At 42.5% G+C, this 18,203-nt stretch overlaps 1 protein-coding gene across 4 annotated transcripts in view; it reads right to left on the reverse strand.

Moving 5' to 3' along the window:
* Window positions 1–12,536, reverse strand: part of AFF4 (ALF transcription elongation factor 4) — a 78,810-nt gene extending 66,274 nt beyond the window's left edge. For all 4 annotated transcript variants that reach the window (XM_050962547.1, XM_050962546.1, XM_050962548.1 and 1 more), the window contains exon 1: window positions 12,143–12,536. The gene's annotated coding sequence lies outside the window, so the exon portion shown is untranslated. The remainder of the gene's footprint in view (window positions 1–12,142) is intronic.
* Between the last annotated feature and the right edge of the window lie 5,667 nt (window positions 12,537–18,203).

Consider the following 18,203-nt stretch of genomic DNA (forward strand, 5'->3'; position numbering starts at 1 on the left):
TAAAGGTTAAAACTTTCTAGCATAATCATTAATGCTAAACATCACTTGGTCACAGGTTCTGTCACCAGATTGCTAGGAAACAGCAATAGAACTGCAGCAGCCACAGAGACACTAACAGCATTCAATATCAAATATTTAGAACAATAACAGGTACTTACCTCAAAACATGTTAGAAATGTTAGTAAATATTCATTTAGCTACATAAATCCTTTTCGGTAAGCAGGTGTGACAGGTTCCATAACAGATAGAGAACTTGTGCTGCATTAGCCAGCATTCCTCCCCACCCCCACTCTTGGTTTCCTGTCATTTTACCTCCATTTGAGAGGTCAGACATTCCCTTATCTCCCACACACTCCCTCATCCAAGCCTTTATTTAAAATTTTATGACTGAACTCTAATTTCTCTCTTCTCATGTTATACCTTTCCTCCCCATCTACAATCCAATGCTGACGGATCATACTCAACAATCTGAGCTCTCTCTTAGTGTAAGCTGTTAACATAGTGATCTTTTACACAAACCTCCTGGATCAGACTGTGAAACAAAAACCATATTCTTCATAATTCAATCATTATGTCTAAGCAGCATTAAACATGGATGATGTATCTCATGCTGCTCTAAAAGCTAGTACATATTCCTTACTTCTGAGCAATCTATCTTTCCATCTAAAATAGCAAAGGAACTCTCCATAAAATATACAGCTTTTGCAATGTATATCAATCATCTCTCCAGAACAGTAATATGATTCAGCTATGAAGATCAGCAACCCATTCTCCAGCTTCCAACTTCTCAGTCAGTAGTCTACTAAGTTCAAGCAAAAACTCTACATCAACTATATCCCACTCTAATTCTTTTTCGCTGAGCACAACCAGCTACCCTGATATGTACATTTTCCTTCCCTGACTTTTGCCCAAAAGATGCCCCATACTGCAGTCTGCTATTGACTCTAATCGGTTTGTGCCATAATTAGAAACTGCTGTCCATGGACATTCTATCACAATAGCATATTGTAATAATTTAGAGATTATACTGGTTCCTCATTAAACAGCTGATTTTAAAATGTCTCATTACCCGTTATACAGCACTCAAATTTTACTTTAATGGTCTTGTGAATTTTTACCAAACAATATAATCTAAAGTTTGCCAGACTTATTTTTGTGGATAGAGATTTTGTGTTAGTCTTTTGTAAAGCTCTTCATAGAAGTCATCATATAATTTTCACTAAAGCCTTGCTGAAAGATGAATTTACATTTGACAAACTACTGAAGCCACTGAACACAGCTGCTTTTGACTATATGCTCTTGACTTGTTTTAGCTTTGGCAAAATAAACTTGACAGTTTTAAGAACTTCAGGATCTATACACTCACAAGAACATGAACGTAACCCATCTTGAAATGCTCAATTTTTTAATCTATTAATAGGGTAGAGTTGTGTAATGCTTGTTTCATTAAATTTTGTTCATCTTAAATGACTTTTTAATGTGTCCTACATAAAACAAAAACACTAAAAACAAAGACAAGAAGAACTTTTTTCTGGAATCAATCAAGTTAAAAAACACAAGCTAAACCTGAAGTTGACATCTGAGCAAAGTTCAGTTGAATTTTTAAATATTTCAAGTAACATTGAGACTGGGTAAATATACCAGCTTGCACTCTCATAGAAAGATTCACCAATTAGTTTACTGTAAGACAGAACCTGCCAAAGCTTCAAAAATAAGATTTTGATTAAAACTGCTTTAAAATATTATAGAAAATACATGACAAGAAATGCTGAAATTTCACAAGATGAGAAGAATACTGCAATAAGCAAAATGAGGGTAGCATTCAACTATTCAATGGAGGCTTCTCAAGGTACTCAGCCTAAGATATACTGATATATGTGAACAGGAACCCAAAGAAAAACACTGTACTCAACCTCCAGTAGAACTTAATGCTGTCTGAACTTTTAGAAAGGCAATGTTCCAAGCTTCAAGCTACCCTAGGAAAAAGACTCCAGGCTGACATTATGTGGGAAGGACCCACACTGTTGAAACACGCACACCCATTTGGCCCTGACCCGACACACACCAATTATTCTAGCAATAGACCACTCCTAAGTAGAGTGCCAACCATGCCACTCTGCTCCTGACTCACTGTACTCTTAGATACTGCTGCAGATAGAATTATTTACTCCTAGGGGAAATTCTGCACCACTACATAATGCAAAATTTGTGCAGAATTAATGTTCTGTGCATAATTTCCTTTTCCCCCTGCAGAATTGGTGCTGCAGAGCTACTGGCCCCCACTAGGGTAGTTGCGACTGTCTGGACTGGGGGTGCACTCCATGGCTGGGCTCTGGGAGGTGGGGTGCAGGTGTCTGGGCCAGGGAGGGGACCAGCTGGTCTTTGGAAGGGGAGGGTGCAGGGCGAGGAGAGGGCAGAGAAACAGGAACTGGGTTGCATGAAGGGCTTCTTCAACCCTACTCCTGAGGAAATCTTTTTTGTTGTTATCTGTATGGTTACAGACATAGCTGCTGACAAGTATTTTGAAATAAAATTACCAAAATAATTGAAACTGGCATGATTATATAGTGTTATTTTGACAAAATATGCTGTATTTTGAAATATTGTGCACAGAATTTTTAATTTTTTGGTGCAGAATTCCCTCAGGAGTAAGAATTACAATTCTGAAACTCCTGTAGTATGCAAGTATGAGGAGATGAAATATTTGAATGGCAAGTTTTGTTTTTGGTTAAATTAGATTTTTAGTTAAGGTTTGTGGAGTTTTATTGAAATATTGGTTTTGTACTGCATAAATATTCAACAGCTGACCATGCCATAATTTTAAAGTTTGTGTTTAATAGCATAGTGAAAATGGTGTTTGGAAAGTCAAGTAAGCCGTAGATTTTCCTCAGTGGATAACATCTCTCTAGAGAGCTGGCTAAAGTGAGGAGAAATAACGTTCATGTTACCTTTACCTTCTAGAGGTGAATATTTAGACTAGAATTTTCAGAGGAGCCTAACAGAGTTAGGCACCAAACTCCTATTGGCTTTTATTAAGTCCTTTAAAAATCCCAACCTTAATGCCATTATTTGTATTACCATAGCACCTAAGATCTCTATTCATGGGCCAGGAAGAGCACATTCTGCTAGGGACCATACAATTAGACCAAGATGATCATCACTGCCCCAAGGTGTTTATAGTCTAAGTAAAAATTCCTGGCACCACCCAGCACCCATACATTATCCTACAGTTATTTTATCTTGTGTATTATGGCATCACCCAGAGGCTCCTGATTAGGACTGGGTCCATTAATAGCTACTGTACACACAAAGCTACTATAGCCTTGCACTATATAGGTACTGTGTTCCAAAATCCATTCCAGTCCTACATTCTCTCTTATCCCACCCACCCCTACACACAAAAGAAATACTTATTCCACCTCACCTGCAGGCGTGTAGGGCATTAAGAGCATGATTTGCCCCTAAACACACACACAAAATAAAGTTGTTTGGGCAAACAGGTAAGTGAGGGAAACCTTGTAAAAATGGCTATTGATAAATGCTGATTGAGTATAAGACCTTGCATCATTCAGCCAAAAGAGAATGCAAGTCTTTTATTAGGAAAAATATTGCAAGAAAATAAGAAAGAGAGGGAGAAAAGAAAAATCCTTTCTGAGCAGCTTGCTAATGAAAAGCTGATTTACACTTAGGACTAAATGATTATTAAGACTCTCCACTGGTAAAATGTATTTCCGGTAGAGTACTGAGTCTTGGCGTGTATAAGTGAAGCATTACTGGTATTTCTTCTAATTAAATATACTTGGTATTGATATTATAGGCTAAGAATTCACTGTTCTACGAACTGACTTTTTATCCTTTTTTCTTCACTCACTGACTACATTTATTTTCTGCCCTGGTAAATCAATATTTTTAATAAGTGTTTAACTTATTCCAGCAATGTGGCTGAGGCACAACTTAACATTTGGAACCCCAGAAAGAGAGTCATAAGGAAGTGAATCAGTGGGGTTCTACAAATGACATAACAGGCTACCACTGTTCTGTTTAGTTGTGCCAATCAGATTAGATAAGGCAGAGATAAGAGCAGACATTTCCTTTCTGTAGTTTCTAATTAAAGAATAAGTATATGTTACAAAACAGTCTTATATTGTGCAATTTTTCTTTGAAACCTTTATATGTTTTCTAGCTTTGCTGTTATCTGCTTTAATCTTGTTCTAAAATAAACAAGAGAAACTTGATCTAAATACAAATTCTACCCTTGTCTGATACACCTATAAAGACCAAGTCAATTTTTTTGGCCCAAGAGATTTGGATAAAGTAGTACGCACAGCCTTCATTTTAAGAGTATTAAAATAGCTAGGAGCTGATCAGTGCAATTACTGAGATACTTAGCCTGTGCAACCATGGTGAACACTGAACTAAAACACCAAGTGGAAAGAGAGGGCCAACAGTGATTTAGCAGCTTGTATCTATGTTGGGAACCTTTATGTCTCCGTTTAATTTCTGTATGCCTCAAATATACAGATGGATACTAAGGCCTGGTCTACACGAGTAAGTTTTACGTACATGGCCATGTCAGGATGATTCCCCCATCACCACCACTCCAAACCAGCAAAGCTCTACAGCAAAAGCCCTATTGTAGGCACAGTTGTACCAGCAAAAGTGTCATTTTGCCACTATAGCTTATTTTATGCCACTTGAGGAATTGGTATACACCAGTGGAGTTGTGTCTCCAGTAGGGAGTTAGTATGGATATACCAATAGAGCTGTCCTGATTAGAAGTACAATTTTGTCATGGTAAAATTAGTCAAAATGCATGGAGCAGTCATGGTAAAAATGCACAAAAAAATTAGGGTTTGGTCAGGGCACGACTAAAGTCCAAGCCCTGCTGTGGGGAGCTGAAGCCTGAGCCAAAGTCATGGGGATCTATTAAAGTCACAGAATCTGTGACCAAATCGTTTCCTTAATCCATACCAATAAACCTATGTTACAAAGACTGAGGGCAGGATAAACATACTTTTCCACTATGTGCTACATTGCAAGGTCCTTTAAATTGACAAGAAGAAAACAATTCACAGGCAACTGTTTTGTTTTGTTTTTTTATTTGCCAACCAATCAGAGAGACTAGCATTACATTAAATGCTACTCTCTTTCATTACAGCTGGAGCATGGTAGTATCTGCTGTAATTATGTAAAACAATGTCCCTTAAATCCTTCTCCCCCACATTATTACATGCTCAGTTTCATGAGAAAATACACGACAGCCTTTTGGGCTGAATTTTCCATGTTCGGACTCTTGTATTTACTGACAATTTTTATTTTAATTATGTAACCCGTAACACGGCTGATAAAACACACTTGATGTAATGGTAAACAAATTTTACACAAGTATTTCCTGATATATGGCAGTCTTTATTATTTCCAGGTTTTCTGTTGGTGGAGGACCACTCAAGACATTTTTATACTGGCTTCTTTTAGGGGAGTTGTTTTAGGGATTTTATTTATATATAGACATTTCACTGTATCTATTACCATTGTATCTAAGTGCTGCACTTGGTAATTAAAAAAAAACAATGAGATCTGTCTAGAACAGTCGTTCTCAAACTGTGGATCAGGACCCCAAAGTGGGTCAGGACCCTGTTTTAATGGGGTTATCAGGGCTGGCATTAGACTTGCTGGGGCCTGGGGCCAAAGCCGAAAGCCAAGGGTTACACCTCAGATTACAGGCCCCCCGCCTTGGGCTGAAGACCTTGAGCTTCGGCTTTGGACCCTCCCCTCCTCCCCCCCACCAAGGAGGTGGGGCTCAGGTGGGCAAGCTCAGGCTTCAGTCCCTGCTCCTGGGGTTGTGTAGTAATTTGTGTTATCAGAAACGGGGTTGCGGTGAAATGTAGTTTGGAACCCCTGGGCTAGAAAGGTAAGGCAATTCACCATCCTACTCAGGTTTAACTGTTGGCCGCTACTTTTGAATCACATGGCCCTTAATGTCTACTAGTTCCTTCCATCGTATTCCTTCCTTAGTCATGTTTTAATTTATCATAATCCTGATCTCTGAAGTACTCTCTCCACCTAAGCAGGAAAACCAAGAGGGTTTAAGTAAGAGAGGAAGACAAAGGGAGAAAGAAGAGACAAGAGTTTAACAACCAGGAAGTGCAGCAAGATTCAGAATACTGACCTTTGGACGGACTACCAAAATTCTGTTTGTGTAAAAAATTTCCATCACCATATAATTTCATATTGGGTGTAGGTGTGTGAATGATTCCCAACCATTTTCCCCAATGAAAGACCTCATTACTTGTATTAAAGTTATTCAGTGATATGATACATTCCTCCATTAAAAATATACATATACACACACACACACACACACACACCCCTAATAATTCTAAACTAACAAGACTTGAGACAGGTACTATACTTCATATTCTAGTTCCTAAAACAGAGACTTTTAAAGAAGGTATGACAAACATGAAATTTTAAAGGTCACATCTGTCAAATCTCGAAAAAACTCAAAATCAAGAGGAGTTAAGGGAAATACATTTTTTTCTCTGAAGAGTGGTAGCATTTAAGTATATTTAATCCATCTTAAAAGTGTTGCACAATTATTTGTCCTACCTTAAATAGATACCATATAGCAGGGATCGGCAACCTTTAGCATGCAGCTCGTCAGGTAAACAAACCAGCCCAGCTCGCCAGGGGGCTTGTCTGCTGCATCCACAGGTTTGGTGGATCACTGCTTTCACTGGCCAATGGGGGCTGCAAGAAGCAGTGTGGGCCGAGGCATGTGCTGACTACTGCTTCCTGCCGCCCTCATTGGCCTGGAGCAGCGAACAGCGGCCAGTGGGAGCCACAATCGGCCAAACCTGTGGACGCGGCAGGTAAACAAACCGACCCAGCCCGCTGGGGGCTTACCCTGGCGAGCCACGTGCCAAAGGTTGCCGATCCCTGACATACAGAATTAAGTGCACATATGACTAGTAATAAGACCTAGCTGTTATAATGCCTAGAACTAAGGCATATCACTTAAAAATAGAGATTGAGGAAGATATCCCAAATTCACGATCATTTATTTTCATTGGCTTTAAAAAAAGCCATATATTGTCCTGTAATACTGAGAAGAAAAATACATACCCATTTGTTACAAAAGGCCATTCTGAAAAATAAACATTGCTTATTAAGACAAAGTACAATAAAGAAACCTTTGCCAAAAAGGTTAGTGGTGACAATTATAATGTACAGCAATTAAAGCATACATGAAACAAGGAATCAATGCCCTAGCAGTGAGTACGCCCCATGACATGTGCCCCCTTGGCACTGATTTAATTGATAACTGTATTAAAAAAACTCTTGGATCACAAAATCATGGAACTAGAGATGGAAAGAAATTGTCTAGTCCATCCTTCTGCCTATGCAGGATTGTTCCTATTATGCAGTTACAAAAGTCCTGTCCAGTTCCTCTTAAATAGGCTACACTATTCCACAGACTAATGATTCTCCCTGTCAGTAAGCTTCCTTTCCCCAGCCCCAAATTGCTGAAGTATTCAGCCTGAATTATTCCTTATTTTCATAATATTACTGCTATATCCCTTGTACTATGTTTCCTCACCTCAAGGGGGCATATGTCATGGGGCGTACTCACTGCTAGGGCACTGATTCCTTGTTTCATGTATAAGGCCAAGAGGTACTGGGAGTTGCAGGGGACAGCCCAGGGGTAGGTCAAGGCAGCAGGTCCAAACCCAACCTTGCCAGTGATGAGTAGGCTGATATTGCAGTCTGCCCCAGGGCACAGGAGTAGACAATGACTGGCAGTAGCCACATACAGAGGGGAGGTGGGGATAGAGGGTGGGGGTTTCCCTGGAGAGGGGAGATCTTGAGAGAAAGGGGTTACTGCCAGGGGGGCAGCACCCGACGGAAAAGGGAACCGGGTCCAGGGAGGGACACCGGGGGGGGGGTGGGGGGGTGAGGGGGGCACAGAGGACAGGCGGATCACTGGCCTGCAGAGGGAGCTCCAGAGCTGAATCAAGCTAATTCCCAGAAGTCATCAGCAGGAGGCGCCACAGGCGTGAGTCCACTTATCTACAGGCATTGTAAGACAATAAAATTGTTAAGTTGTCTTCACAAATATACTTAATCACATGCCTCTGCAATTCAACTTAGGAATATTTTATTCTTTACAGCCATGACAACATCCAAATTGGTATCCTTCTGATATAAGCTACCATACTGGCATTTAAATCTAACAAAACAAAAGACTAGTATACTAAGGATACTTTTGTGTTTATGTTGAGGATAGTTGCAAGCACATATTCCTGCATCAGATAAGACAATACTTCTGAAACAAATCCATATGAACAACAAACAACAGTTTGAAATTAATTGGCAGAGAGTAGTTACTGTAGTAAGGACAAGAAATCTGACAATAACAAATCTGAAGCCTTTTCCCATATCCTTCAACCAGTTTTTCTCCATCTGGGCACATTAAACTAGTCCTGAAGGGAGGTGGGCAAAACAGCATGGCTGGGAAAGCTACATGACATAAAATCAACTCTTCTCTCCCTGATGCAAATCATCTGCTGCTGTCACAGGTGGCTTCTTGAAAGGCACACACATTCCCTCATCTCTCTCTGCTGGCCAGCTCAGGGAGCTCCCCAATCGTCATCCTCAATTTCATGTGCCTGCTCACAACACTCAAGTTCAATCATCGGTCTCACCAGTTGATACTTCTGCACCTACCATGAGCAGCATGGTGCCTTCTGTTGAGCTGAAGCAATGAGGAGGAGGAGAGTAGCAAACCACAGTTAACACAAGAAACAGGAAAAAAAAGATGACAAGCAAGAAAGAGGCAGAAAGGGATGTTGGGGGAAGATTGTGGCAACTGTTCTGTAGCCATAACACAAGAATATGTGGTGGCAAGGGAGTTGCCATCCAAACTAAGGGCTGGTCTACACTACAGGGGAAAATCGATCTTAGATACGCAACTTCAGCATCGTGAACAACAGCACGGGACCGATGTCCGCGGCTCCCCCGTCGATTCCGCAACTCCGTTCGGGTTGGTGGAGTTACGGAATCGATATAAGCGTGTTCGGGGATCAATATATCGCGCCTAGATGAGACACGATATATCGATCCCCAAGCAATCGATTGCTACCCGCCGATACAGCGGGTAGTGAAGACATACCCTAACACAGAAGTGTTGGGAATCATTGCTCCAGTCCCTAAGGTATAGGCCACATGTCACTGATACCTCTGACATACTCAAGAAACAGCAACTACAGCTCTAAAAGAAAGCCAGAGCAGCCTGGCAAGCAGCCACTAGTTAGAAAAAAAAGAAGGAACTAAGTAATATAACACTTGCTAATGTTTAACCATTCAAGAAGTTTAGAGACTTTCATTTCAACATTGTTATTTACAAACATTTGAATAAAGCGAATATGACTTAAGTAGCTCCTAAACCTAGCAAGATTTTCCTCATCATTCAGCTATTTCATCAACTATGATTTATGACTGTTCTGGTTTCCATGAACTTTTTTTTTTTTTAATATAAAATTTCTGTTCCATGTTTGCCAGACAGTTTACAAAATGCTGTTTATGTAAGTTATTTACCACAGTTTGGGGATATATATTTAGAAGTAGAAATATCTGGATCTTGAAAGCGACTCAGACTTTAAGATCAGAAGGGACCATTATGTGCCACTGAACTCAACACACTGATTTGCAGATAAATATAAAATACTAATAGTGTACCTTTAAAAAAAAAAAAAGGCTGTCTGAAGTTCTACTAACTATTGAACCAAGATCATTGTGACTGGAAAAGAACTCAAGGAAAATAATCAAAACTGTGCACTTCATTTTGTGCATCTAACAGCACTCTGTAGTCAGTTACACTGTTTCCCCTTTCCAATCAGATTCCCTGTTGCAACCTTTCAGATACAGGACAAGGTGACATGACTAAACTAAACTGGCAAAAAGACTGAGGGACACAAACAGCATCTGAAACTCTACTTTTAATTCTAGATTTGACATTGACTATCCTTTTAAGACTGGCTGTAACTATTCAAAGAAAGTGGGAACAAAGAATTTGCACTTCTATGTTAAATGTTACAGGCATGTTCATAGTGATCAGAAAAGAAAACCTAATATTAAAAAGTGTTGATATATTTAAAGTCTAATAGGGTAATTAAATGCATCAACAGCAAGAATGAAAGTCAAAAGAAGCAGTATTATTGTAAAAGTCATTCCACAGATCCCAGTTAAAATAATATGCTGAATGTTGGCCACCCACAGAAATAACAGCATATTGTTACACCAGCAGGGTACAATATATGGCACCCATGGTAGCATCTGACTTTTAAAAAGAAAAAAAAAAGTTTCTCTCATTGGAGAAAAGTCTATAAGTTGACAAATCAGGTGGCTAACCACTATTCCATCAGTTCACTTGACTACGCCCTATTTCACAATAACTCCTCTGGGCTGGCAATCCATTACTGTTCAGAAATATTAGACAAAAAGGAAAGAAAACTGGAGAGCTCATCCATACTGATGAGGCTTTCAACCACTAGAGGAGAAAATATAAATTAAAAAAACAGAACTGGAATTTGGACAAACCTATTTCATTTCAAAGACTAATATGCTGAGTAAGGGCCTGATCAGCACCCACTGAGGTAAACAGGTTTAACTGACATGATAGAAGCAAGACAAGGCAAATCATCACGTGGAAGTTACAGACACACAGATATTTTCATGATAAACCAAGAGACTGAAAGATACAGTAGTTAAGGAAGGAGGTGAGCCTGGGAAATTTAAAGGGTCCACGCTTCTTGTGTCAGGCACCTTTTCATTAAGCAGTAGATCTTATGAACACACAGTGTATTCAGTTATTTTGGACTGGATCAGAAACACTTCTACTTTATTACCCTTGAATTTAGTACACTGGATCAGAACTATGTTAAGATTAATCATCTTTTCATTCCTCTAAATGAATGAATATAGGAACTAAAAATGTAACCATCTGTGTTATAGTTAAAGCATTTTGTGCTTTTTGTTTATAGAGAAGGGAGAACATTGTCCCGACTTCAAGGAATATTGTTTAAGTTGTTGTACCCTGTTTAGCCAAGGGGCGATTCAATTATCACCAAGTGCCTTTGAACAACAATCATCACCTACTGGTTCAGAAGGAAGATTTGATTATGGCTCAGCTAATAAGCCAGAAACTCTGCCTTCCTCTTACCCCACCCATTACCACAAAATAAATAAATGAATAAAACCCACACAACAACAAAAAAATGTTCAATACGAAGGAAGCCCCAGCCGAGCCCTCCCCACCACTCCTATGGGCTGATCCATCCCTAGAACTGCTCAGTGCCTAAAACACACAGCAAAGTGGAAGGAACAAAGCACTGACGTCAATTACTGGAGAATTAAATCTAACAGCCAGGAGAGGAAGAGGAGGCGGCCTCATTATCAAAACCACCACCAAGAAAAACCTAACAACCTATAGTCATATTTACCCAGAGCCATATAAGTTTTATTTTCTTGAAAAGAGGGAATGCCAGCACATCTCACTAGAGATTATGTGTATGGCTACACATCCACCCAACCATGAGTGCTGGGGGGATAAGGGGGCTTGCTCATCCCCATGTATTAACCTAGACAGTATATGGATTGATGTCTCTTTTAGCAGGTCACATCTGACATGAAAGAGTCCATCCAGAGCTGCAGGGGACAGAGGGTGAGAGAGGCAAGGAGTGGGTAGAAGTTTACAAAGAGACCAAGAGGAGGCTCCCTCCATGAGGGAGAGGTTACTAAAACCGAAGGGGCAACAGAAAGAGTTTCAAGCGGGGGAAGATAGTTGGAAAAGGCAGGTTTGGGGGTGGGGGAAGGGAAAGGATAAAGAATAAGGGGGACGCTATGGCCCCCTCAAGGGGAAGGCGGATTCCGGGGACCTCTTACCTAGCCCATGCTCGAGAGCGGAAGGGAGGCAGATGCTTCCCCTCCCTCCGCCCAAGCCCGGGTACCTCCAGAGGAAGGAGGACACAGACCCACCGCCAGCGAACGGGCCTTGTCCAAACAGACACCCGGGAGCCCCCGCCGCCAGCCCCAGGGAGCGAGACCGAGCCAGAGCGGCCCCGCACTCCCCCCCACCCCTTACCTCCGTTCGCTGCTCCGCTAGGCCCGGACCATTTCCCGGCTGCCGCCGCCGGCCCGTCGGGCGGGGGACGAGGAAGCCCAGAGAGGACTGAAGAGCCGACAGCCAGGAGGAGAAGAGGACCGAGGCGCGGCCAGGACCCGGGGGACGGGAGCGGGCAGTGCAGGGCCCGGAGCTAGGCACAAAGACCAGGCCCCACAAGCGGGCTCGGGCCCCGAGATGGGGGCGCTGGGGGGGGGAGGGAAGGCAGGACCCGGAGGGGCGGGGGAGCTCCGGGAGCGGGTCACAGGCGGTGGGAGACGACGGCGGCGGCTCCCCGGGGGTCCCGCCGCTCCATTGCGGGCTGGGCTGGGCGTGCGGCCGGGTCCCGGTGCGGCCCGGCAGTGTCGGGTCCCGCTGGCTGGCTCCTCAGACAGCGACTCCAGCCCAGCTCCTCCCGCAGCCGGGCATTCGGATTACCCAGCAGACATCGCGCTCGCACAGCCCCGCCGCCGGCCACGTGACCCCCAGGCCCGGCCTGCGGACCCCACCACGTGACCCGGGCGAAGGCAACAGACACAAGCTCCGCCTTCTCAAGGGAAGGCGCGGGATCCCGCCACGTGATAGGGGCAGAGCGAAGGGGAGGAGTTGAGGCTCCCCCTGCCGGAGAAGACGTGCCCACTTGATGTGCTGCGACCCTCAGATGCAGTTGCCAACATTCAGTACCTAAAACTTTGAGGTCGTGCAGGCTTGGTTGCTGCCCCTCCAGAACACGTTGTGCTCCTCTCCATCAGACACCAGGCAATGCAGAATGCACTGCCCCGCAACCTGAACTCTACCCCCTGGCACTGGTAACAGCCACCACTGATTGCCTCTATGTTTCAGCCAGGACTGCCCTGTCGTAAGCACGGACTAAATAAACAGGTCATTTATGGGGTATATCTCCCTGAACTGCATCCTCTGTCATCTATATGTTCCCCATCTGCCCTTCACAGAATGAGGGCTATCTGTACTGATTGATGCAGAGATTAGAAGGCAGAAGTAAGCACAGGTGATGTTCCACAGTGGAATCGTTAAGGTTGGTGACACCTGGCAGCAGTTTATGCAGAGTGGATGAAGTGCTCAAGGACAGGCCAGACATGCTGTACATAGCTGCCAGACGTACATACTACCCTAAATGCAACGTCTGCTTTTGTGAGGACAGTCTTGACAGTTTTTCCTACTGTACCTATGTGCTGCAACCTCACAGAACTATATAGCATCTGAAAGCATAGGGTGTTACATCAATCAAGGAAGGTTGGAGCATCACTCAATAGTGGCACAGTTAAGGTTGTAGGGCAGGGCTGGTGCATACATATCTCTATATTTACTGGATTTTAGTGGTTTAAGTATCAGTGAACTTGCTAGTGTACAAGAGTAGGAGGCAGTGCTAGTCAACCTTGACTCTATATTAGTGAAGTTTTTGGGCAGTGAATAGATGGCAGTGTTAAACTGAGGAGTTAACAGGATGTGAGGAATTTGTCAACATCTGTGAGATGTATTTCCTGGTCTGATGCCTGAGATTAGACTTGAAATACACTTGTGGCTGAATGACAATTTGTGACAAGTATATCAGCTGTTGTTGGCTTTGTTCCTTTCTTTGGTTTCTTCCTTTGATCTTTGTGCAATAATTACTTACCAAAACTGTAGTTAATAGTTTGAAGGAAGGACTCCCCCCATAATTTGTCAAATATGCAGTTTTAGACTCCTTTTCCATACTTACACATGTATACATTTAACTTCAAAATAAGATTCATCTTAGCTATTATATAGCACTTTTTAGCAGATCTCAAAATGCTTTAACTAAAAGTCGCTGACGGACCAGCTCATTACCTACTTATGTCATATCTACTTAGGTTCTGTGGGTAAAGAACTAGGTGAAGCAGTCACTTAATACATCTGTGAAAACATGGATCCAAAATCCCTCCGCTTCATCCTCCTCACCATTTAGATTCCATACCCACATATGCAGGAGTACTTCAGGTCTGCCAGCCCAGGATGAATTTCATCTAGGAGGCATATGGCACAAGAGAAAAGTCATTAAGATAACCTCTGCTCTGGACTTCTTTCCACTTAAAATCTCAGATATAATACTAAACTTATTTTTTGACATATGTTCACAGGGTATTGCTTATAGCATTATTCCTATACTTGCCAGTTCAGACATTAAGTGAATTCATGGCGGCAGCAGCATAATCTAGGTACACACATCACTTTAGCATCTGTCCCTTTGAAAGACTGTAAGCATGAGATTTAAATAGAGACTTTTTTTCTTCATTTAGGTGTCCTTGTAATCCTGACCCATCTACAACTGCTTTCTGATTTTATACAGTTGAGTGCTACTCAGATGAGGTCCTATTGTTTAAATATTTATACTTAGCTTGTTACATTGTTGAATGCACAGAAAAGTATGGACGCTTTTCCTGTTGAGACTGTTAATCACACTATGTTTGTAAACCACCGTAAGATCCTCTCATAAAAGGCACTAGAAAAACCAATCCATCATCATCAATGCATGAATTACCAGTGCTGATTTGAGTATTTGCTGTAATGCTGCTGCTCCTGGACTACCCATATTCCTTTGTGTAATTTATTTTAAAGCTGTCTTTCTGTATTTCCTTTTTTTCCCAATTCAGCGAATGAAGTGTTTTGTTTCTATGACATTTTATTGCATACGTATTAAAACAAATCCATCTAGAATTGCACACAAATTGTTGCTGCTCTGGACATCAGGACCACTCTGAATTTTATGGTACCAGCAGGGATAGAATTCAGTTCTCCTGCTGCAAAAGCACAGGCCCTCTACTCCTTGAGCTAAAGGACAAACACTGTTGGGAGGTAGGCGTACAGCTGTGCATGTCTGATTCCACCCAATAGGGGACAAAAGTGCAGATACATACTAGCAAGCTGATTACAGTACTTTATAACAGCAGTCTTTATTTAGACACTAGGTGGTTAGGTCTATACCCCCAGCACAGTAGGTAACTGTGGCCTGCAGGAGCTTCTCCATTAGTCTTGCATAAACATAACAGCAAACTTATAATTACAAGGAGGTGCACGTTAGCCACAGTGGTTACTGCAACGTCAAAGCTCTGAAGCATCTACTACTGCTCTATATCCCAGGGAAGGATTCAATCTCTGTTCCAGCTCATAAAAATCCCCTCCTCTCAACCCAACACAATGGTTGTGTGTATGGATCCTGAATTTTCCTTTCTTTCTTCACATTCATGGTAAGGTTGGTTATATGGGCTACAGGTCTTTTGGGGTTTTTTTTTTAAGCATACATACATAGCATTTGTACTTAGGCTCAAAATTTCAACTTTGTGTGGATTTACCAGTATTGTGTCCTCCTAACAGAGACTGCAAAAGGCTCTTTCACAGTCCTCTTCCTTCCTGCATAAGGTCTTACATTTTAAACAGTTCCTAGTCCTGCTGTTTATTTTTAAAGACTATTGAAGCAGAGTTCCAGGCCTTTGACTTCATGTCAGTGAGATTAAGACCTCTGCCAATAAGTATGTTCCAATATTTATTTCATTTAAAAATAAATACATCAACTGGTGCCCCTCCAGTAGCAGCAGTCCAGCTGTTGCAAAGACCGCTCAAATTGAGAGCAGAATGTAAAAAGAACGTCTACCCAAGTCTACTGCCAGCCTGACACAATAACTCTGAGATATGTGAACTGCATTTCAATAGGGTATTGAATCTGAGGCTTTATTATAATTTAAATATCAACATTATTCAAAAATATTATCAAGGAGGAAACAAAATCCTAATTGCATGAAAATTTTGTAACATCTATAGTTAAATGTAACCCCGTAGGTTCCTATAATTTAAAAGTGCTTGCAAAGAAAATAAATCTGTTTTTGCGGTTGATTTACTTTGTGCATTTAATAGCACTTTGTGTATCCACAGTTTCTCCTTTGATGAAAATACCATTATAAACATCAACAGAGGAGCAAAAAAAAGCTGGAAGCATTTTTAAATTTGCAGTCATTTTTTTTTTAAAAAAGTTTTCACTTTGACAGAATACTCCTTTTAAATCCTTTGTTTTTCAAAAAATAAAGTTGATTATTTGACTGTTGATCAAACCATACAAGAAAGTTCAGGGTAAATTAACTTGTGAAGATCTGCACAAGCAGCTTTGAGTGGCATCTCAAGTGAGAGGAGAACAGGGCTTAGGAGAATATTTTTTTTATAAACTCAGTTTGACCCATGAATGAGGATAGGATGTTCAGTATCATTTCTTTTTAAAGTGAACTTCTTAAATTAGAGAAATTCCAATTTATGAGTGAAAGTCCTATTTACAAATCCATCTCACATACAGCCCTCTTATGTGATCTCAGTCAGGGCACCAAAAGTCCAGCTCTCACAAACGTTTGATTTAATAAAACTCCAAACTAGAAAATCAAGTTGCCTGTGCCTTTTGTTTTTCCACCCATCAGCAATGTTTCCCCTTGAAATATGACACTTCTCCCCAGGCTATTCTTCCACTAGACTGCATCAATTGCTTCAGTTCAATTAGCAATGGCAGTTTTACTTGTAATGGGGAGGCATTAAATTGAGCCAGTTTAAAGCAGTACAGGTCTCAATAACTACTGAGTAAATGTAACAATTTCTAGTTAGTAATCTTTGTAAATTAATGATCATTTGTGCCTAATTTAAAGCTTTGGAAGATGGTGATTAAAGAAATACCTTTCCTTGTAGAATCAAAGTGAAATAAAGGATCCTTTTAATAGCAAATGAGGAGTTGAGCTAGTAAGAGTTGGATGGCTGAAAGCTCTCGTCAGACAGGGAGGTTTTGCCCTCTAAGGCCATGTCTACATCTAAAATTTTGCAGCGCTGGTTGTTACAGCTGTATTTGTACAGCTGTATAGGGCCAGCGCTGCAGAGTGGCCACACTTACAGCAACCAGCGCTGCAAGTGGTGTTAGATGTGGCCACACTGCAGCGCTGTTGGGCGGCTTCAAGGGCTTTCGGGGAACGCGAGAGCAAACCGGGAAAGGAGACCAGCTTCGCCGCGGTTTGCTCTCGCGTTCCGCGAACCACCCTGCAAACCGGAGGGAAGGAGACCTGCTTGCTCGGGTTCGGGGAACACGAGAGCAAACCGGGAAAGGAGACCAGCTTCGCCGCGGTTTGCTCTCGCGTTCCCCGAACCACCCTGCAAACCGCAGGGAAGGAGACCTGCTTGCTCGGGGAACGCGAGAGCAAACCGGGGAAGGAGACCAGCTTCGCCGCGGTTTGCTCTCGCGTTCCGCGAACCACCCTGCAAACCGGAGGGAAGGAGACCTGCTTGCTCGGGTTCGGGGAACGCGAGAGCAAACCGGGAAAGGAGACCAGCTTCGCCGCGGTTTGCTCTCGCGGTCCCCGAACCACCCTGCAAACCGCAGGGAAGGAGACCTGCTTGCTCGGGGAACGCGAGAGCAAACCGGGGAAGGAGACCAGCTTCGCCGCGGTTTGCTCTCGCGTTCCGCGAACCACCCTGCAAACCGCAGGGACGGAGACCTGCTTGCTCGGGGTTCGGGGAACGCGAGAGCAAACCGCGGCGAAGCTGGTCTCCTTCCCCGGTTTGCTCTCGCGTTCCCGGAACCACCCTGCAAACCGCAGGGACGGAGACCTGCTTGCTCGGGGTTCGGGGAACGCGAGAGCAAGCCGGGGAAGGAGACCAGCTTGATTACCGGAGGCTTCCTCAGGTATGCTGGGATACCTGCTTATTCCACGGAGGTCAAGAAAAGCGCTGGTAAGTGACTATACTTGATTACCAGCGCTGGATCACCAGCGCTGGATCCTCTACACCCGAGACAAAACGGGAGTACGGCCAGCGCTGCAAACAGGGAGTTGCAGCGCTGGTGGTGCCCTGCAGATGTGTACACCTCCTAAGTTGCAGCGCTGTAACTCCCTCACCAGCGCTGCAACTTTCTGATGTAGACAAGCCCTAAGATAAAAATGGCTGGGGATAAATGAAACAGACTGGAGCATGGATTTAAAATTAAGCAGAAATATCTCATCTGAGAGCAAGTGATCTAAAATAAATTAAAATAAATAAAAAG

Source organism: Gopherus flavomarginatus, chromosome 7 (genome assembly GCF_025201925.1).
Source record: "Gopherus flavomarginatus isolate rGopFla2 chromosome 7, rGopFla2.mat.asm, whole genome shotgun sequence".
NCBI classification, from domain to species: domain Eukaryota; kingdom Metazoa; phylum Chordata; order Testudines; family Testudinidae; genus Gopherus; species Gopherus flavomarginatus.